The sequence below is a fragment of the Cervus elaphus genome, chromosome 5 (assembly GCF_910594005.1).
Source record: "Cervus elaphus chromosome 5, mCerEla1.1, whole genome shotgun sequence".
Taxonomy (NCBI): Eukaryota; Metazoa; Chordata; class Mammalia; order Artiodactyla; family Cervidae; genus Cervus; species Cervus elaphus.
In genome coordinates, this window is record NC_057819.1 from 14,969,349 (window position 1) to 14,991,444 (window position 22,096).

Consider the following 22,096-nt stretch of genomic DNA (forward strand, 5'->3'; position numbering starts at 1 on the left):
GTGAACTGTGAGATTGTATGCACTGTGGAGACAATCTCTCCATGGTGATCACTCTAGAGATCACGGTTCCCTGGTTTACTTGGACCACTGGAGCACAGCAAAGTGCTGGGCACATAGTAGGTGCTCAATATACCAGAGTCTCAATCCCCATGTCTATGACTTGCAATGTAAGGTATGGTCCATGGACTACAGACATCATCTGAAAGCTGGTTAGAAATGCAGAATCTCAGTCTCCACCCCAGACCTATGAATCAGAATCCACATTTTTAAGACCTCTGGGTGATTGGTGTGTACATTATAATTTAAGAAACACTGTACGGTTTGGCTCCAAATGCCTGTGTTACATTTTCACAGCCGAATGAAGCTTCAACCAGAACATTTCAGTCTAGGGTGTGTGGTAATATTACGCTGAACCACGTACAACTGCAGATACTCAACCATTTCGTGACCTACAAAAATGGCAATTTCCAATGAAATTTCAATTTCCTTCCAACTATAAACTGTTCTGCACAAAACTGTCTGCTTCAGAGAGGCAGGATATTGCTTGCTTCAAAAAGGCTCTGGTCAGATTTTACAAACAACAGCCCACAGGCATACAGATGACTTCCGTTTAGTTAACAGACTTAAAAAAATTTTTTTTTTTCCAAATTGGTTACCACCATTAAAAAACTGTAAGTTTCACATGAAAGCCAAATTTTTGGCTTTCTTGGGTTCCTGGAAGGTGCATTCACACTGGGTCTGCATTCCTCAATGCTGGCTAACAGCTTGAGTGAGAGGTGATGCCCCTTTTATGCGGGGCATGAGCTCCTCAGTCCCCGGCCCCTGTGAAGCCCCCTCACTCAGTTCTTCCGTGGGACCCCGGAGAGATAGTGTGTTTTAGAGGGGAACAAGGAAGGTCACCTTTAGAAGCTGCTCAGTGAAGGGAGGTGCTCAGTGAGTTGGGTCCCATCACAGGTGCGCTCAGTCGGTCCCGATTGGGTCTCATCACAGGTGTTGAGAAGCTCACCTTCCTGAGAACTCTCTGCTGCTGTCCCAGTCTGTGCACTCTGGTTGATGCTCACCCTGCCCTTGTCTCCCTGGGTTAAAGCTACTGAGAACAGGACAGCATTTCGCATAATGTGTGTGTGTATGTGTGTGTGAATCACCCAGTTTTGTGACCCCGTGGACTGTAGTCCACCACTCTTCTCTGTCCATAGAGTTCTCCAGGCAAGAATACTGGAGTGGATCGCCAATCCCTTATCCAGAGGATCTTCCTGACCCAGGGATCGAACCTGAGTCTTCTGTATTGCAGGTGGTTTCTTTACCGTCTGAGCCATCAGGGAAGCCCACTCCACATGACAGTCATCCTCAACTCCCTATCTGCTTCTTCTCATACCTCGGGGTTGTTTACAAAAACCCTTCCTGGAGTGACACCTCTCTCTCTAAATGGAAGCTTTCTCTTTTGATGTCAAGCTGGTCTGTGCCTACTCATTCCAATGAGAGCTGAAGGGAAACCAGTCTCCTTCCTCTATTGGGAGGGAACACACAGTCCCAGATTCTATATGTTTTCCTTGGTGACTCCAGCTGGGTTCCCTGAGCTGGCTGGGAGTTTATCTCCTGTTATGCCAGTGCCCCTCAAAGACATCCCTTCCTTGGCACTGAGGGACACATTCCCACCTGATTCAGCCTTACTGGACAGAGTTCTGCAAATTTACCCCTGAAATAAAATCACAGGAAAAAAAAAAAGAGAGAGAGATTGATGTCACTGGGATCAGTATCTACACATTTATCACAGAGGTGGGAAGGAAGGCTTATGGGAGAAGATCATGGTTAAGATTTTAGATTCTGGTTTCAAATCCTGACCCTGCTAATGACTGAATGTGGTTTTGGGCATGACATTTAGCATCTCTGTGCCTCTATTTCTTCATCTGGAAAATAGCATATATTGACAGTATCTACTTTGCAGGGCTCTTGTGATGATTCTGTGAAATCATATCATGTTTCCCTGACTGGTCTTGCCACCTTCATAGCTTTGTGCCATACCTGTCCTGTGTACTATGCAATTATTTATTAGTTTCCCTTAATGTCGACTCATTTTTTCCCTTAAAAACATACCATGGCCTCATCCAAAGGAAGAACATTCATGAAATTATGGTACGGAGGTGCCAGCTACATTTTTCTATTAACAAAACAAATATTGAATGAGTGAATTTGAAAAATGGATACCGCTTTGCTCCAATCATGAGAAAACATTGAACAAAACCCAATTTAGGGAGTTCTAGAAAGTAACTGGGGTTTCCCTCATGGCTCAGGTGGTAAAGAATCTGTCTGCAATGCAGGAGACCACGGTTCAATCCCTGGATGAGGAAGATTCCCTTGGAGAAGGGACTGGCAACCCACTCCAGTATTCCTACCTGGAGAATTCCATGGACAGAGGAGCCTGATGGGTATATAGTTCATGACTTACAAAGAGTCAGACAGGACAGAGTGACTAACATAACAACACAGAAAGTAACTGACCATTCATCTTTAGAAGTCTCAAATGCATGAGAGGCAAGGAGAGATTCACAAACTCACAGATCAGAGAAAAGAGAAATCATGCATTAAAAGCACTGTGGGATCCTGGGCCCTGGAACAGGAAAAGGTTATCAGTGGGAAAAGTGGTGAAATTTAGAGAAGCTCTGTTGTTTAGTTAATAATCTTGCTTCATTGTCAGTTTCCTGCTTTTGATAATTGTATTGTGGCTGTGAATGATGATAACATTAGGGGATGCTGGATAAGGGATAATAAAGAAAATCATTCTACTATTTCACAACTTTTCTGTAAGCCTAAAATTACTTCATAATAAAAAGTTTGAAAACGTGGGGACCAGTTGAATCGGTCTCTGTCTTTCGTCCTCTCCCTGTAGTGCCTGGCAAACACTAGTTTGCTTTTTGTCTCTACGGATTTGCCTGTTCCAGGCATTTCTTATAAATGGAATCCTACAAATGGTGGCCTTTTGTGGCTGGCTTCTTTTACTTCCCATGATGTTTTCAAGGTCCATGCACGCTGTAGCAGGTATTAGTACTTCACTCCATCTCTTACAGTTGAATTCCACTGAATGCATAGACCACATTTTGCTTATCCATTCATCCATTGATGGACATGTGGGTAGTTTCCACCTTTTGACTGCTGGGAACAATGCTGCTTTGAACATTTGTGTTCAACCTTCTGTTTGAACACTTGTATTCATAACCCAAGGGTATGGGGTTTCCTACTGGGATGATGAAATGTTTTGGAACTAGACAGTGGTGATGATTGTAAAATATTGTGAATGTACTAAGTGCTACTAACTGTATATTTTAAAATGATGAAGTTCATGTTATGTAAATTTTATCTCAATCAAAATGGGCACGACTGGTGGAATAAACATCATATTTGGAAAATCTGTGCTTATGAGACCCCAGCGCTTAACATAGTACCTGGTTCTCAGAAAATGTGTGAAAAATGTTGGCCGGTGTTAGTATCTTTGCAGGAGTAACATAAGACTCCCCAGCTCCCTCACAGGAATTCTGCCAACAACATGACATTGCTTTCACCAAGAAAGTTCCTCCATGTTTAATCTACTACAGTTCTTGAAGGTACAAAAAAAATATATCTCAGGGACCTTGGGATACCACCACTAGAGTGCCTTGCTTGGCATTCATGAACTTCTCCTATTTTCACGAAGTACACACCTGGCTGGAATGACACGGCTGCCTACTCCCCAGACATGTGCTCAGAACGCAAATGAAGTTCAACAGATAATAAACCAGTTACCTGTTGACTGAATACTGAACCTATTTCAGCAGCTTATTCAACAAGTCTCTTCAACAGACCGAATGCCTTACTGAGGACTCCACCTTACAATTTTCCGGTTAAGTCTCAATGCCCCAGCACTCTTCATTTGATTTTCTAGTGCCCAGTCCCAATTCCTCAAAGCACCTAGAGATGTACTCCAATATTTGAAATGAAAGCAAACGCGTGATTCATTCTGAGGCTTTTATGGGGATCCTACAAGAAACTGGGGACACTCCAGCACATCCCAGATCAGGGAAACGTCTCTCTGTTCAGAGCTGATGAACTGAGCTTGGTTGTACTGACCATTACCAGCAGAGTCATCCTCTTTGTCTTGTCTGTGCTGGTTGTTCTCTGTCCTTTGTTCCCAGATCTGTTCTCCAACCTTCTCCAAACTTTTCTGTGTCCTGGGAGGAGGTGGAGCTCTCTGGGTATCAATAGGCGCCTTGTCCTCTGGCTTTTGACTGGAGGCCTCCAAAGGGGACACACAAGGAAGATGAGACAGACGGAGGAGAGTGAGGCTGCGTTCTTCCGTCTCAGTGCTGTGGTCTGAAGATGTCTACCATCCCCCCTTCCCTGACTCTGCCAGCCCAGCCCACGGTCCGAAGGGCTTCAGCCACACTGGGCTTCCTGCAGCTACTTTAGGCCTCAGGTGATCCTCACTCCCCTTGCTGCTAGCCCCTGGACAATTCACCCTCCCTTGTTGGTGCCTAAAACCATGTTCTTAAGTAATTCCTTCATTAAATTATCTGGGAATAAAGCCTCACAGCCACAGGTGCCTTCTGTTTCTTGCTTGGACCCTGTCTAACAAACCTTCAACCTCATTGAACGTTTGGTTCAGGGATGAGGCATATAAGAAGTGATGCTATGGTCAAGGGCATAGCAGGTCTCAATTGAAGCATCCTAATGACCATCCTCATCCTTTCTAAGGACTTCTCAGGTGGCACAGTGATAAAGAATCCACCTCCCAATACAGAAGATGCAAGAGACAGGGGTTCGATCCCTAGGTCAGGGAAGATCCCCTGGAGGAGGAAATGGCAATCCGCTCCAGTATTGTTGCTGGAAAAATCCCATAGACAGAGGAGCCTGGTGAGCTATGCTCTGTGGGGTCACAAAGAGCTGGACATGACTGAGCATATACATGACATATACATCCTTTCTAATAAACATACAAGCACACAGTGTGAGTCAAGCACTGACTGGTCCCAAGCACTCAGAGAAGGGGAGTCAACCTCCTGTTAACAGAAGAAGAATTCCATCACCTCCACTAGCTTTGCTCATAGTGATGCTTCCTAAGGCCCACTTGACTTTGCATTCCAGGATGTCTGGCTCTAGGTGAGTGATCACACCATCATGGTTTTCTGGGTCATGAAGATCTTTTTTGTATAGTTCTTCTGAATATTCTTGCCACCTCTTCTTAATACCTTCTGCTTCTGTTAGGTCCATACCATTTCTGTCCTTTATTGTGCCCATCTTTGCATGAAATGTTCCCTTGGTATCTCCAATTTTCTTGAAGAGATCTCTAGTCTTTGCCTTTCTATTGTTTCCTTTATTTCTTTGCATTGATCACTGAGGGAAACTTTCCTATCTCTCCTTGCTATTCTTTGGAACTCTGCATTCAAATGGGTATACTTATCCTTTTCTCCCTTGGCTTTTGCTTCTCAGCTATTTGTAAGGCCTCCTCAGATAACCATTTTTCCTTTTCTCATTTCTTTTTCCTGAGGATGGTCTTGACCACTGCCTCCTGTACAATGTCATGAACCTCCATCCATAGTTCTTCAGGCACTCTATCAGATCTAATCCCTTGAACCTACTTGTCACTTCCACTGTATAATCATAAGCAATTTGATTTAGGTCATACCTGAATGGTCTAGTGGTTGTCCCTACTTTATTCAGTTTAAGTCTATTTGAAATCCTAAAAGATGATGCTGTGAAAGTGCTGCACTCAATATGCTAGCACATTTGGAAAACTCAACAGTGGCCACAGGACTGGAAAATGTCACTTATCATTCCAACCCCAAAGAAAGGCAGTGCCAAAGAGTGCCCAAACTACCACACAATTGCATTCATCTCACACGCTAGTAAAGTAATGCTCAAAATTCTTCAAGCCAGACTTCAACAGTACGTGAACCGTGAACTTCCAGATGTTCAAGCTGGTTTTAGAAAAGGCAGAGGAACCAGAGATCAAATTGCCAACATCTGTTGGATCATCGAAAAAGCAAGAGTTCCAGAAAAATATCTATTTCTGCTTTATTGACCATGCCAAAGACTTTGACTGTGTGGATCACAATAAACTGTGGAAAATTCTGAAAGAGATGGGAATACCAGACCACCTGACCTGCCTCCTGAGAAATGTGTATGCAGGTCAGGAAGCAACAGTTAGAACTGGACATGGAACAACAGACTGGTTCCAAATCGGGAAAGGAGTACGTCAAGGTTCTATATTGTCACCCTGTTCATTTAACTTATATGCAGAGTACATCATGAGAAATGCTGGGCTGGATGAAGCACAAGCTGGAATCAAGACTGCCAGGAGAAATATCAATAACCTCAGATATGCAGATGACACCACCCTTATGGCAGAAAGTGAAGAACTAAACAGCCTCTTGATGAAAGTGAAAGAGGAGAATGAAAAAGTTGGCTTAAAGTTCAACATTCAGAAAACTAAGATCATGGCATCTGGTCCCATCACTTTATGGCAAATAGATGGGGAAACAATGGAAACAGTGAGAGACTATTTTTTGAGGCTATTTTGAGAGGCTCCAAAATCACTGCAGATGGTGATTGCAGCCATAAAATTAAAAGACGCTTACTCCTTGGAAGAAAAGCTATGACCAACCTAGTCAGCATATTAAAAAGCAGAGACATTACTTTGCCAACAAAGGTCCCTCTAGTCAAGGCTATGGTTTTCCCAGCAGTCATGTATGGATGTGAGAGTTGGACTATAAAGAAAGCTGAGCACTGAAGAATTGATGCTTTTGAATTGCGGTGTTGGAGAAGACTCTTGAGAGTCCCTTGGACTGCAAGGAGATCAAACCAGTCCATCCTAAAGGATTTCAGTCCTGAGTATTCATTGGAAGGACTGATGCTGAAGCTGAAACTCCAATACTTTGGCCACCTGATACAAAGAACTGACTCATTTGAAAAGACCCTGATGCTGGGAAAGATTGAAGGCGGGAGGAGAAGGGGCTGACAGAGAATGAGATGGTTGGATGGCATCACCAACTCAATGGACATGAGTCTGTGTAGGCTCCAAGCGTTGGTGATGGACAGGTAGGACTGGTGTGCTGCAGTCCATGGGGTCGCAAAGAGTCAGACATGACTGAGCGACTGAACTGAACTGAACTGAACTGAACAGAAGAGCAAAAGGACATTTCAAGAGAGATTAAACAACTTGCCCAAGGTTACAGGGTAAAGGGTAGTGGACAGACTCAAATCCAACTTGGTCAGAATCTTGCCTCCTCCGCCTCACCTCAAGTCCAGAGGCCTCTGATACATTCAAGAGTTGATGTCATGGCCAACTCGACCCCAGTGCCTGGGAGAAAAGCTTGCTGACACTGAGAAGGATGTCAAAGCTGCAGTTTTGAATCACCCTTTTTGAGTGCACACACATTCAGGTATTTCCTGGCTGTAAAGCCCGTGGTGGAAAAGGCAACTTTGGAAGATATTCCATGGGCAAACCTCAAGCTTATTTCTCAACTCCTCAAGAGGCCCGGAGCCTGCTCTGTGGCTGATAGAGGGAACTGTCGCCTGCTCACTGCCCCTGATGTAATGAGCACCGTGGAAGAGGGCTCGACTGGGATGCTAAACAGCCGTAAATGACATTGTCACCAGCCTTCATAAAGCACAGTGACTCACAGCTCTAATTAAAATGCTGAGGGAAAAATGTAAAGAAAGGCTGCCATGGAAAAACAGTGACATTCTGCTAAACTGCAGGATTATTTTCTTCCAGGAAAAGAGGCGCTTATGAGTGTGTGTGTGTGCATGCATGTGTGTGTACATGTGTGTGTGCATATGTGTTAATGGGTGTGTGGGGGGAGAGGGATTGGAGATGCGGAGACTGAACATTATTCTCTTAAGAAACTTAGGTAATTTTAATACAGAACAAAGTCTAACTAAAGCTTTTCTTGCCACCCAACTTTTTGAAATTTTTAAATACAGAAAATTTAAAAGGATAATGCAATAGCATCTATAAACTTTCCAACTATATTCAACAGTTATTAGCATTTGCCATATTTGCCCTGCCTATTGTATCTATCATCTACCTATTGATCCACCCATCCATTCATCCATCATCTCTTTGACTCTACCTACCTACCTATCTATCCATCCATTCATCCACCCATCCACCTCCCTTCCTACCCATATATCTGTATCAGTTATCTCCCATCTCTCTCTATCATCTTTGCACTGAACCATTTGAAAATAATTTGCAGACATCATGATGCATCAGCTCTAAATTCTTAAGTATGCATATCCTAGACAAAACTCACAGCACCATCATTACACCTAAAGATACTTGCAAATTACACCAAATATTCCGCTAAGGTTACGTTTTAAATAATGGCAACCGCAGTAGTAAGTCCAACAGCTACTGCTCAGGAGAGAAGAGTCAATCTACTGCACCAAAGCAGGCTGTCAGGGATTTCTTGAATGGGAAGATTTTTGGCTTCATGGCTGGGTGCTGTCATCACAGTTTCAAGGTGAAATACACAGGGCATGATGCTTGACTTAGATGCCAGTTTAGACCCGGACAAGAAACCCAGTATGATTACATGATATTATTTTTAAAAAGAGGCCCCCTCCTAACGAAATCATCACGCGACTTCATTCAATGGAACCTCAGCTTTTAACAAAATGTGGCTCCCAATGCCTTCCTGCTATTTCTGAAAAGCAAATGAACTCTTAAAAGCCCAATGAGGTAGCACTGGTAGGGAGATTCTGAAAGAAATATTGTAATTTCTGAAGGCAAGTCTTGAAGACGATACCCCCAAGAAACCTTGGACACTGAAGGCAGCAGTTAAGGAAACAACCTTTATCTGTAAGTAAAAGTTGTGCATATTTGTTAAAAAAAAAAAAATAGCAAGCCTCCAGATTCAATCAGTCTCATCCTTTTAGAACACACATTGTGAGAAATCAAGGGATTTCAGTTCAGTGATGACCATGATATTAGGAGAGAAATGACAAATGAAGGTCTTTGCAGCTAAGACTTATCTTAATAAACTAGCACGGACATATTATTGACTCTTTCCATTACCTGAATTCTGGTACATGAATATAATTGGTTTTCATTTGCCTTATTGAATATTCCAAAGAGACTGCTTCAGAAATCAAAGAGAAAAACCTGCCCAAGATATGTCAGTGGCTATCGAATACCATTTTGATTTATCCCTGTGGGTTACATTTTTATGCTTAAAATTCCTGGAATGAAATATAGCACAATGAAATCCACGTGGCTATTTTCATGACCAAATAGGAAGGATTGCTTGTATCGCCTGCCTTGTTGCATTCCAGTTACTGGCAAGTGGATCCCTTTCTTGGACTTAAGGAATTACTTGGGAGTGTCTTCCACTTCTTTTTGCCCCAACCTGTCCTATAGGTTCTGGCCCGTAGCTGGGAGCTCAGAGTTTGCTTCTCAGATGAAGGAGCTGCTGCCCCAACCCTTGTTCACAACAAGAAATCCTTTAAGTGAGAAACAGTGGCTGCTCAACACTATTTAAAGTCAGGCAAGCTGTCTGAGTTCACAAGCTCCTTTCCTCATTCCTACCTGCAGCTGGGTCCCAGAAAGACTCACCTCTTCAATCCTCCATGGGGGCAAGTTAGCTGTCGGGCTTGGAATAAAGAAGAGAGTCCTGAGTATTAATGCTGGTGGGCACAGTTCCCAGCAGCAGCACTTTCTAGAACACCCCTGAAAATCTGTGGAATTTCTTTCAGGTGCCTTTAGCCCATGCAGAAGCATCTTGCGTGGCCAAAGAAAAGGTTTATGTTTTCCAGGGATCCCGTTTGAGAAGAGGTGATCTAATGAACATACAAACGAGAGGCGGGGAGAAAGAAGACGCTTCCCAGGCTGCAAATGGAGACTATGCCCCTGCAAAGGCCATCTGCTTTCAATCTTAACAGAACCATTCTTTTTTAAGGAACTGTCAGCAGAAGTCACAAACGCCACTGATGGACAAGAATGTTTTTCTCGGGTGAGGCACAGAATGTAAGGTGGAAAAGATCTTGGGAGGAAGTTAGTCCAGGGTTCATACATGGAAATATCTCAAGGCAGGCAAGTAATATAAACAGTATTTAATGATGGGGATCTGTGACCTAAAGGAGAAAAAAATGACCAAACCAAAGCAAAATGCAAACCGTGTGTCAGCCAGATAGAATGTATTTGCACGTTTCCGAATGGAGTTGCCCTTGAATTCCAGGTCCTTCATTTCACAGATGAGAAAACTGGGGCTGAGTGAGGGGAAGAGCAGGGCCCACATCAGCTAGCTAACTAAAAGGTCTCTCTTTTTTGCATTTCTTTTCTTTGATCATTAACTCAGCTCTGATGCTCTCTGTCCCCTGTCAAGAACTGCATTTACACCACCTCCCTGAATCCTTCCAACAACCCATGCAGTCGTTATAACCTCCATTTACTGATGACAGGCCTGAGGTTCAGAGAGGTTAACTCACTCACCCCAAGTCACAGAATCCACAAGTGCCCGAGCCTGGCATCAGATGCTTTCCCAGATGACATCCTCATTTGATTTTCCTCTGCCTTTTGACCTGGTTGCACTTGACCCAGTTTGGTATCAGAGACCCTTCCACTGAGCGGGTGCTACACATCAGACAGCTACCAGTTCTGAGGTCACCTCCTCTGTGAAGCCTTCCCTGATACCTCCAGTCACCCGTCTCGAGCACTGCAGCAACATTTCACCTCTCTTGTCAAAACTTCGAGCTTGGTATAGGGCTGGTCTGGCGCCCACTACCCGACCAGACTGCAGGCTTTGTCAGAGCAGGGCTCGCATCACCTTAATCCAAGCACCTGCCCTTGGGGCCGGACTCTGGGTCTGCCATTTAGCACTCATCATTACACATTTGACAAATGCGCTGACGTCTGCCGCAGAACCACACAGAACTGCTGTTCGTCTCTGGCTGATCATTGCTAAACACAACTATGCCAAGATCCACATCCGCTGCACCCTGTCGGCTACACTTGCACTGGGGACTGAGGGGCATTTTCTGTTGACAGATCCTTTTCATTTGGTAGATACACGTGGACTCGATTTTCCAGCATTGCAGGACCTTGCTCACCATTCTCCTTCCCTAGGAACGGGCATGTAAGCGGCATAAACGGATGCGGGACTTGCAAAGCTGGGGTGGGGGCTGACTTGGCTGCTGAAATGAGCCCATATCAATGGCTTTGGTGAAATCAGGAATGGGTAGGTAATAGGTAGACACGGTTTATTAGCTCCTGTGATTACCTGGTTCCTGAAGCCATACCCACTAGCTCCCTTTAAAAAAAGGAATTTCCTCTTTGAAAGGACAGATGGATCAACCAAAGGGGCTAATGCCCAACATTAGACGAGGACTCGGGGCTTAGTGTACAAGGTCAAGGTGGCTGGGCTCATGCTCAGTCTTTCTTGAACAGTTTATCCAACCTAGGATGACAATCAGGAAAGAGACGGGATTACATTTCCTTTCAGTACTGAATCTGTGGGGCTTCTTTACACTGAAGTGAATGTGGCGTTATCATAAACAAGCACTGGGCAAAGAGCCAAGACACTGAGGTCCTACCCTAGCTTTGTCAATTCTGTGCTGTGTGACTTTCAGCAAGTCATGTATCTTCTCTGGGCTTTGGATTCTTCATCTGTAAAATAAGGGTACCAGACAAGAGCTGAGGGCGCTGGAACCTCATGGAGAAGTCTTGTTAAGAATACAGAAACTGCATGTCTCCCCTGGGGATACTGATTAAGGAGCTCTGGGGTGGGACCTGGCATCTCTGCTTTTGCTCAGTTCCTTGGTGAATTTTGACGTTGATGGTCCACTGGGCTGATGTTTGGCATCTACTGGATTAGATATGCCCAAATGCTATCCTGTATTAGAATGAGGGAAATGGTCATGTTTACGATTGTTGCAGCCTTCATGTTGTTAACTAAGTAAACCCACCCTGACCAGTGGTGGGAAGAATGCCTGGCCAGATGAAAATTGCTCCCGGAATGATGCCAGATTCAACTTCTGAGCGTTCTGGTTTCTAATAGGAAAAAGCTCCAGTTCTAAGGGTCATGATGGTTGCCTGCAGCTCTCAACCACATTCTAGGGCTCACCACGGCATGTACAGACCCAGGAGCCTGAGTGACAGGCAACATAAGCAGTCTTGTCATGAAGACACCTCAGAACATACACTGAAGAAGGCAGCACAGCCAGACCAATGTGGGCTCACAACACATGGATGAACTGACCCCCCAAGTCTCCCTGCGTGCTAGGAAATCAGCAACCCCCCCATCAGTGGGTGGGAAAGTTTTTGGATAACTGCCGGCGTGGTACCTTGGACAGCTCCCTGTGGATCAGCTGTGGAGACCCTCAGAGAGCAGCCTACCCCACCACACAATTCCTAGCCTCTCATTCTTTCTGGTGAGGTCCTGCCCCAGGGAAGATAGAGCCTTTGGGGCATGGGGAGGGTTGAGGAGGTGGTGGGGTGGAGCTGGCTTTGGCCATTTGGGAAAAATGAAGAGGCAGGAAGAACAAGCAAACAGCAGACAGATCTAGAAAAAACATCAACACGACGGGCCCCAAACAGTGCCTCAGACTTCCCTTTTGGGCAAGTCTGACTTCTATTATCACCAATCTTGGCATAAAACCATTGTTTCCAGAACACTTGTCACATACCTTTTCCCAAAATCTTCAGAACAAGCCCTTGTGGAAGTTATTGTTCTCATTTTACAGATAATGGAACTGAAGCCCATTATCAGGTTAAGGGATCAGCCAGAGGTCACACAATGGAATGGGCTAAGCTTGGCCTCAAGCAGGGGTCCTTACCAGATCTCTCTACTAGGGGCTTGCTCTCTCCTACATGGCTGGGATTTTGCGGGGAACTCACAATTTCTGGAGACGCAGTCAGGTCTCTGACTCTTGAGGTAGCCTCTGGCTGTGCAGACGTATCAGGAAATGAAGCTGTGGGTGCTCAGGCAGGAGCACAGACTGCCTGTGTGCCCAGATGTGCGTAAAACCCCCCAAATTAAGTAACTAAAAAATGGCACTGAGGTCTTCAGCTGTGCCACTTACCAGGTAGGTGGCTATGGGTGGGTCTCTTGGCTTGCCCTGCCTCAGTTTCCAAAGCTGCCAAATGGGGTTCAGATCACTGTGCTGGTGACCTGGGGGGAGGTTTTAAGAGTCTGCCTGGGGCGGGGGTGGGTATACATTGTACGTAACAGCACCTTGAAGACGACACAGAGCTGTGAACCCTTTCAGGGGCTCCTAGAAATTGGATTGGTGGAAAGGACTGGGGTGATGGTGGTGGAAATGGTGGGGTGAAACTACTCCCTCTGGATACACGCCAAGCCCTCTCACATCTGTCTGCTGAGATCCTGAGGGCACAGGAGAATGGACACCACTCCACTGCCAGCGAGGGCACAAGAGGCTCCTTCCCTGTTTTATCTTAAATTCAAAATAACAATGAGGGGAAAATCGATGCTCCCTTGCGCCTTTGTGAATGCAACCTGTTTGCCCCAGTCTCAATTAGAGAACTGTATAAGAAAGAGAGAAGCTTTCCCTCATTCCTCTGGGGCACCAGCCTGAGAGATCAGTTCCTTCCTTCTCTCTTCCGAGGTTCTGGACCACCAGAGACCAGACAATGTGTCCTGGGTGTCCTCCCAGCCCTGCACGCACCTTTGCCCAAGGACGCTGTCTCCCCTAGCTGTTCGGCTGCTCTTCTGGGCTCCAAAGTCAGGGTTTGAGCTGGGCTATGTGATTTTTTTTTAAGGTCCTCACGACAGTCTCATGAGAAAGGTACTGTTTCCCCATTTTACAGACAAGAGCACTGAGGCTTAGAGAAGTAAAGACACTAACTTAAAACCACGGGGTAAGTAAAGAGTAAATCTAGGATTAGAACCTAGGTATATCCCTCCAAAGATGCCTGCCCTCGCTCTAGTGACTTCTGGGCGAGCGCCTCTCCTTTCTGGGTGCCGCCCCAGGCAACGGTGTCTGAGCGAGCGCCCCGGCCATGGCGCCCCGGCGATGGAGGTCCCTAGAGCACAGCTCGGAGAACCCTGTCAGGACAAGGAACCCTCGGGTGGCTCTTGAAGTTGGATCTCATAGGTATCCAGCTCTGGACCTTGGCTACCTGGCAGTAAAAACTACCGCTCTTGGTGGCATACGGCCCGGCCCCAAATCCCTGCAGAGTGCGCCCCTCGCCCGTTTGGGAGCTCTAGAGCCTCTTTCGAGCAGGAGACACAACTTTCCTAGGTTCCGGGAGCCAGCTCTTTTGCACCCTTAATCCCGCCCAGAAGCTAGAAGTAAGAGGTGCAGGCGGCCCCGCTGTTACTGGGAGCGCAATAAGAACCCTGGCAAAGTTGGAAGCCAGGCGGGAGCAACAACGTACCCCACCCAGGAGCACAACCCTCCCAGCCTTGGGGGCCCCCCACCGAGGGTGGCGAGCGATGCCGAAGAGTCCGCCATTACCGCAGGCTGGCGGTGGCCGTGCTTCTGCCGAGCCGGGCGCGGAGGAAAGCTGAAAGTTGAGGTTGGGCAGGTGCAACGATCCCCGGGGACTGGCGTCCCCCAGCCTCTGGCGGCCCGCGGGGGGTAGCGCGCCGTGCCAAAGGGGCCGCCATTACCGCAGGCGCGCAGCTCGGAGCCGAGCGTGCAGCGGAACGGGGACGCTGGTCCCCGCAAAGTTGGAGCGAGAGCGCAGCGGGCGCGACGATCGCTGGGACCCGAGCCCCCCGGCCTGGGGCTGCCGGCTGGGGAAGAGATCGAGGCCAGCGGGACCAAGTTGGGACGCAAGCAAGCCCCCCAAGCCTGCCCGCGAGCACTGGGGGCTGGGAGCCCGAGGGGACACCGAGGGGACGCGGGACGCCTGGGCCGAGAACTCACCTGCTGCCGAGTCGGGCAGTGCCGAGGCTGCCTCTTCGCGCTGCGCACCCGCCGGCCCGCCGGTCCGCGAGCCTGCCCGCCTCCTTCCTCCTCCTCCGTCTCCCTTCTCCTCCTCTTTCTCCTCCTCCTTCTCCCGGGCTCCTGCAGCCACCGCGCTCCCGGTTCCAAACCCTCCCGGTCCGACGCCCCGCGCGGCTGTAAGGCGCCAGTCGTACCCGCTCACCTCTGGGTAGGAGCCGCGCGCATCCCTCCGCCTTCCCCTCCGCCTCTCCGATCCCTTCCCACCCCCTCTCCCCGAGCCCCCACCCCTCCCCAAGTCCCCTCCCCTCCCTCCGCCCCTTGCGAACCCAAGTTCGGGACCGAGGCTGTGGGCTTCCCCGGCGCGGTGCTGGGGCGCCCCGCGCGCGCGCCCCTGGCTCACCCCGTCCGCCCGGCCGCCGCTCGCCGCCTGGCTGCCCCTCGGAGCAGCCCCGGGGCTAAGTAGCTGCTCGCCCAGAGGCCGGAAACGCGGCATAAATATGTAGGGGCAGAGCCGTGAGCTCAGCGAGGGTCGTGAGGGGGAATTTATTTCTTAATGTCCCTCTTTTATCCTATCATCGCTGAAACAAATTAGCGGTGACGTCCAACCCGGCTGGTTTATGGGTGTGGGGAGGGAGACGTCGCAACCCTCATTAAAAGAGCCGCTCTGGGCTCCAAAACATACATCTTTTATATAACCTAATTTCCATCTTTTTTCTATCAGGAAACACACACATACACATACACACACACAAACACACACACACACACACACACCCCATGACAATTTCTGGGAGCCTGGAGGGGGCCCAGTGTAGTAGCCACAGGGCAGCTCTGAGAGGGCCCCGTGGAAAGCAGAGATGGTTATTTCTGCTTCTTCATCAGCCTTGGGATAATGTTCCTCAATGGGACAGTGGGGTGCACTGCCTTTCACTCTAGACAAGGCCAAAAGACACCCAAACCTGAATTCTGGATCTGGCTCTTGGGTGGGCAGACAGGAAGAGAGGGGGCCGGTGGTGGAAATGCTGCCTTGTTCTGGTCTTCTTGCCCTGAGCAGCGCTTAGTCCTGACAGCTGGCGGCGAGGGGGAAGGATGGGAGGGCGCAGGCTTGCTCACCTGTGGCCTGGAAAAGCTGCAGGTAAACCTGCGGGTTGGAGACGCCCAGGGTTGGGCTGGGAGGAGTGGAGGAGGCAGAGAAGCAAGCTTTCCTTCCTTTCTTAGGGGCCCTAACATATGGGTAACCATATAAACCCGGCTCAAAAGCTGTCTTTTCCCGGGCAGATTGCAAAGAATTTTGCATTTCACTGTTGCTGCTGCTGCTCACACACTTGGGAAAATGGGAGAAAACCAAGCAAAGAGAAGACACACACACTCACACAGAGCACCTGGCTCTAGATGGCTTGAAGAGGCAAAAAGGAATCCCCCACTTTGTCACAAATGCTTTTCTAATCGTTTTTCACATCAAGCACCAGGAGAAGGGGGTGTGACTTCGGGGGACAGGAAGAAGGGTGTGGGGGATGAGGAGGGGAGGAAAGAGTGAAGAAGCTGGCAGAGAGGTGGCTGCGTAGCCTTCTGTTGGTCTTCAACACACTGGAAGGAACACACGAGAAATTCCCTCTCAGCCCCAGGGCTCTGCCACCTCCTGACTGTGTCACATGGTGCAAAGTCCAGAGCCTGTTTTCCCAGTGGTGAAATGGCCCCGGGGTCATTGTAAAGATGCCGACAGCGAGGTGATGCTGGCTGGGGAAGCTCTTGGCATAGAGCCTGGCATATAGTAAATGCTCAGTAAACAGTAACCCCAAGTACTAATAACCATGATGAGAATCAGAACAGAAGCATACAAGGTGTCCCTGGGCCCAGCTTCCCCTGCCTGAACCATTTCAAAGTTGAGCGCTGGGCTTCAGTGCTATCAGAGTCAGACTCAGAATACTGCTTCCCTCAATTACCATGGCAACTGGGGAAAATCAGGAAGCCAGAGGAAGAGAAGCTGCTCTTCCACTGGGTTGGCCCTTCACCTGCTCAAAACAGCTACCATGTCATGCCTGTCCATGTGGGGGTGGGGCCGGGGGAGACCCCAGGTTGGGGGGGCACCTTCTCTTTTGGATCACCAGCTGCTCTGACTCGGGGAAAAGGGTGGTTGGTAGGAGACAGGCAGCCACAAGATGGTGGGGTCCAGGCCAAGGCTGGCGGTGCTTACAGAGGCAGAGTTAGCTTGGGTTCAGGGAGAGGGGGACAGACCACCTCCCCAATCCTGTCCTTATCAGCAGGTGTCTGAGAGCAAAGCACAGGCATGCAGGTCCTGAGATGGAGATTTGGGAAGATGGGCTTCCAAGTCCAGGGAGGGAGCCAGTTACCACCAGGGCTTTTGAGAGTGTGTGTGTGTGTGTGTGTGTGTGTGAGAGAGAGAGAGAGAGAGAGAGAGAGAAAGAGAGAGAGAGAGGAAAGGAAGAGAGAAAGAAAGAGATCCTTCCCTTCCTTCCTTACTCTGGTTATTTCTGTAGGGATAAGGGGACTAGTAACAGCACTAATTGTGGCAGAAAGGATAATGACTGTCTTGTATTGAGTATGTCTCATTTTGCCAGTCTTGAGCCACGCCTTCTCTAGGTGTATCTCACTGAATGATCACAAAAGTTGTAAGGGGTGATTACTTTCTCTTATTCCCATTGTTCAGAGGGGAAAGCAGAGGCTCTGAGAGGCAAAGTGACTCAGTCCAGTTACCTGGTGGTAAAAGCAGTTATGAGCGCTGGGTCTTACTGACCTCAGAGTGAGGCTCTTCCTGCCTCCCCACCGCCGCCTTGTGGAGAAAGAGGGAGTGAAGATGTTGCTGTCTTTTGGGGTGGAGGGCGTTTGGAGGCCCTTCTTGCTTGTGCCAGAGGTCTTCAGAAACTGGCGCTTTTAAGCCACGTGGTGGCCCTCGAACTGTGCAGAGGGACTGCCGCCCAGACGCTCCTCAGGTGTGGTACCCTGGGAAGTCTTTCCTCTTTCTAGGCTGCTTGGGGCTTTCCCTCTAAACTGATTCCTCGGGACCCCCTTGGTGTCAGGGGAGATGTTGATAATGCTTCTCTCCCCACTCCCACAACCCCACCCAGAGCACTGTGGTGCTCAACAGCCGAGACCTACCCAGGGGTCAGCCCGGAGCTAAATGGTCACCATGATAACGATTATTCTTGGATCTTCTCTCGGGCCCACACCCTCCACCCCTGTGCGCAGGCAGGTGGGTAAAAGGCTTCTCCCGGCTGAAGGAGGGCCGTCCCCTCTACCTGCTCTCTGCCCCTCTGGACCCTAACCAGTCGCCACCCCAGCAGCTTAGAGGTGAGCCTGGGGGAGCAGAGGGCTCTGGGGCGGCCAGGGGAGGAGAGGGAAGGAGGGGTTGGCCAGTGTGCTGCCACCGAGGGGGTAATACATTATCCAGGGCTAATGAAAACATAATTATCTTCTTTTGGCTGCAGAGAGGGGCTAATTTAATAGGCTGCGATCGAAAGGCATCTGCTGAATTCACCCAGCAGTGAAAACACTTGAAGGGCTGGGGCGGAGGGGGGACGGGCAAGCGGGCAGAGCGCGGCTGGCTGGCAGAGCTCTGCAGCTGTGTCAAAGTGGTGGCTCTCCCAGGGGAGGGGAACCTGGGGGCTGCGGGGCAGAAGCAGCAGAGAGGATGTGGCAGCTGACAGGTGTCCTCATTACAAGCTGGGGCTCCTTTCTTGCCCTTGAACTTGGACCTGTCCTTTGCCTCTCTGAGCCTCAGCTTGCCCATCTGTAAAATGGGGCTAATCCCGACTCCCTCCCATTAACTGGGAGGAATCGATGAGAAATGAGAGAGGAGTCCTGGCACCTACTCAGTAAATATTTAACGAAACCTCCCCACTCCCCTGCTGCTTTGCTGGGTCGGTTCTACTTAGCCTTCTGGTCTTAGCATAAACAGCCCCTCTTTGGAGAAGCCCCTGCCCCTCCCCTTTCACTTCACAACATACTTTAGAATGTTTGCTGGTTTACAGCTGGACTGTTATAGCTCCACAAAGGCACAGCAGGTCTGTCTCATTTGTCACCAGAAGCCAGTGCTTCTCAAAGCATGTTCCCTGGACCAGAGGACTCAGCATCTCCTGGGAATATAATTGAAAGGCCAGTCCTTGGGTCCCGCCCCAGACCTGCTGAACTACTACTCAGGTGCGGGCTGGGCACTCTCTAGGTGGTCCTGATCCATACTCAAGTAGGAGAACCTCTTCCTCAGCCCCAACCCCAAAAAATGTTTGGTTGAATAAATGAATGAAGAGCTTGCTGGGGTCCAGCTATGTAACAGCCTTAACTCCCTTATTAGCCATCAGCTGCATACCAATCGACCCAGGGCCCCTGATTCTGGAAAAGAATTCAGCTTTCAGACCTGCTGCTGGAGTTTTGGCTGGGGAAATCCCTCAGATGTGCTTATAAAGGACTGCGCCCGGCAGCCAGTCTTGAAAAGTTAGAGTGAGAGGCCCCGGCACTGCAGCAACCTTGGAGATGACTGTCCTCAACCTTGGTTTTTCACACAGGGAAGTCAAGGTCCAGGGAGGTCTGGCAGCTCATCCAAGGGCACCAGCTAGTTAATGGCCCATCAGATCCTTGCCGTGGCTCCCAACTCAGGATCCCTGAGAGGGCTGGGTCACCAGTGTGGCCCTGGAGGGTCCGGGGATGGCAGGCCAGCAGAGCCAGGGTACAGGAAACAGAGTTGTCTAGGAGCCTGGAACCCCCAGAAGGCTTGAGGGTGTCACAGTCCCTGGGATGGCGGCTGTGGTCAAATACCCTGCAGACATTCACAGGATTCTGACAGGGAAGAAAGGAGGAGGAGCCCTTTAAGGCTTAAAGAGGCAGCCTGAGCATAAGACACACTAGAACATCTGACTCTCAGACCTGGCTTTGCCACTAGCGGGTTGTGTGAGTTTGGGCAAACCGCTTGGCATATCTGGGTCTCAGAGGTGATCTTAACCCAAGGATAGTCAGCTCCCTGGAATCATATGCAAAATCAAGCAGAAGTGTATTTTTCTGGGGTAGAGGATTCGTAGTATTAAGTGGTTTTTTAAAAGAAGGCTGAGAACTGGAAAAGGTTAATTGCAACTGAACCAAATGATATCTCGGGGCTCTTTAATGGGCAGAAAAAGGAGATATCATTGCTGAGAAACCTGGCGGGGAAGTTTGCCCGGCACCCTTTGCCCTACGCAGCCTATTTGGCAGAGAGGCAGTTCCCCCCAAATGACCGACAGATGGCGCTAAACCTTCACTGTAGCTTTCCTGTTCTCCCCAAGACCTGCCAGGTAGGTCCTGGCTTCTGTTTGCTCAGCTTTGGGGACCAAGGGCCCGGGTCCCTGCTCTGCGGGGCTGACTTGAGCGGGATGAGAGTGCTGGGTCACCTCTGGGTTGTTTGTATCTCCTGGCTGCCACCCTGTCTTGCAGCGTCTGTCCACAGAGGAGGCACCGAAAAGGATATGAGGGTAGGGGCATTAGTGTGTAGGGGAGGGGTGGGGGGGAGGTCTCTACCCTAGGAGACCACCTGAAAAACAGGAAGGGACCCTAAGTTTGGTGTTCATATCCCCTGCAACCCAAATATAGCCAGTGTGTTCCAATTCAACACATCCCAACTCTCAGAACCCTGTAAAGCTGGAGCATCTCATGGTCTGTCACTGGGATGGGAGGGGCCAAAGTATGTGGACCTTGAACCAGTGCCACTGGGAGACAGAGGAAGCCAGCTGGGTCAGAGACAGCAGGGAGTGGTGGGGCCTGGGGCTAAATGGAGGGAGTGCCCCCAACTAAAGGGCTTCATGTGCAAATGTTTTCAAAGCAACACTTTCTATCAGACTAAACAGCTTTGGCCCACCTGTGTGAGAACTATGAGCAAGAAAATGGACTTTAGCACCTGAGTGGAGGTGTTTGAGTGCAAGGGAAGTCTTACTCAGAACAAAAAAACAGCAGAGATCCTTAACCTATCAGGTACACAAAAATTGCATGAGACGAGGGCTACCGCTGCCTGGACTCTGCCTCCGCAGCTTATGAATCTGTAGGTCTCAAGAGGTGGTATTTTTTTTTTTCAAGCAAACTCCTGGGGGAAACTGAGGCAGGTGGCCTTCTGGCCCCAAGTTGTCTACTCTGTGCCCGTCCGTCCACCCCAGTGAGCTGGGTGGGGCCTCATCCTCAGCCTGCAGGCACTGAGTTCAGTGACACAGCATCTCAGCAGCAGTGACACCCCTGCCCCCATCAAAGTGGCCCTGTCTTGTAATTCTCCTCCTCCGCACCATACTGCAGACATGCACGGAAAAGATGACACACCTGGGCTTATTTCTAAGAATTGAGGAAAATTCTGAGACCAGCCCCTGGGAGAGGGTAACAGGGAGGTGGCAGAGAGGGGGCAGGTGCAGTTCCAGCTCGGTATTCCAGAAAGCCACCCAAAGTGGGGACACAGCGACTTCTTGTCTGCTGTCTGTGTGACCTTGGCCAAGGTGCCTCCCCTTTCTGGGTCTCAGTTTCCCCTTCTATAATTAAGGGGGTTGGACTGGAGCAGAGCTCCCTCCTGTGTCCCAGGATCTCCCTGGGGCTCTGCAGCAGTGTTTTGGACACTGCCAGCCATGCAAGTGGAGGGGGAAGGGTGCTGGGGCTCTTCTGCCATTCCTGAGCTGACCTGCTTCTAATCTGACTATGGATCTAGCTTCCTCCTTTAGCTTTCATTTGAAAAACAAATGAGAGCAACAGGTCCGGAAGCTTTCTGTGGCATCTTCCATTGTCCATTTAATAGGCATTCATTATTTCCCCCTCTTTTTTGGTGGGCCAGGGGCTGGGGCAGTTGAGACCCCCCCCCCGCCCCCCAATCCAGGCAGGATTTCTGGCTCCTGGAACACTCAGTCAAGTGGGGGAAATCAGACAAACGCCCAGCCCATCAGAGGTGACAAGCCAGCCTGCTCGTGAGCTGGCACCATGCCGACTATACCTCCCCAAACCCCAGAAAGGGATCCTGCTGGCATTACTCTGACTTTTAAAGCCATAATGAGAGAACCCACTTCCTTCTCCCCAGCCTGACAGCCCAGAGTTTCATTAGCGTCATGTGTTTTGGCATTTGATTTATTCAAACTGACACTCAAGCAAACTGTCTTATACTCCTCTCTAATTGTGGGGAAGGGAAGAGTGTGCAAGTTTATGGTGTGATTTCAAAGCTTCAGAGTCAGTCTTGGGTTTTGCTGCTTGCTGGCTATGTGCCCTT

The 22,096-nt window shown here is 49.1% G+C and overlaps 1 protein-coding gene across 1 annotated transcript in view; it reads right to left on the bottom strand.

Moving 5' to 3' along the window:
* The window catches only part of NOS1 (nitric oxide synthase 1), a 197,042-nt gene that overhangs the window by 113,908 nt on the left and 61,038 nt on the right, over positions 1-22,096 (bottom strand).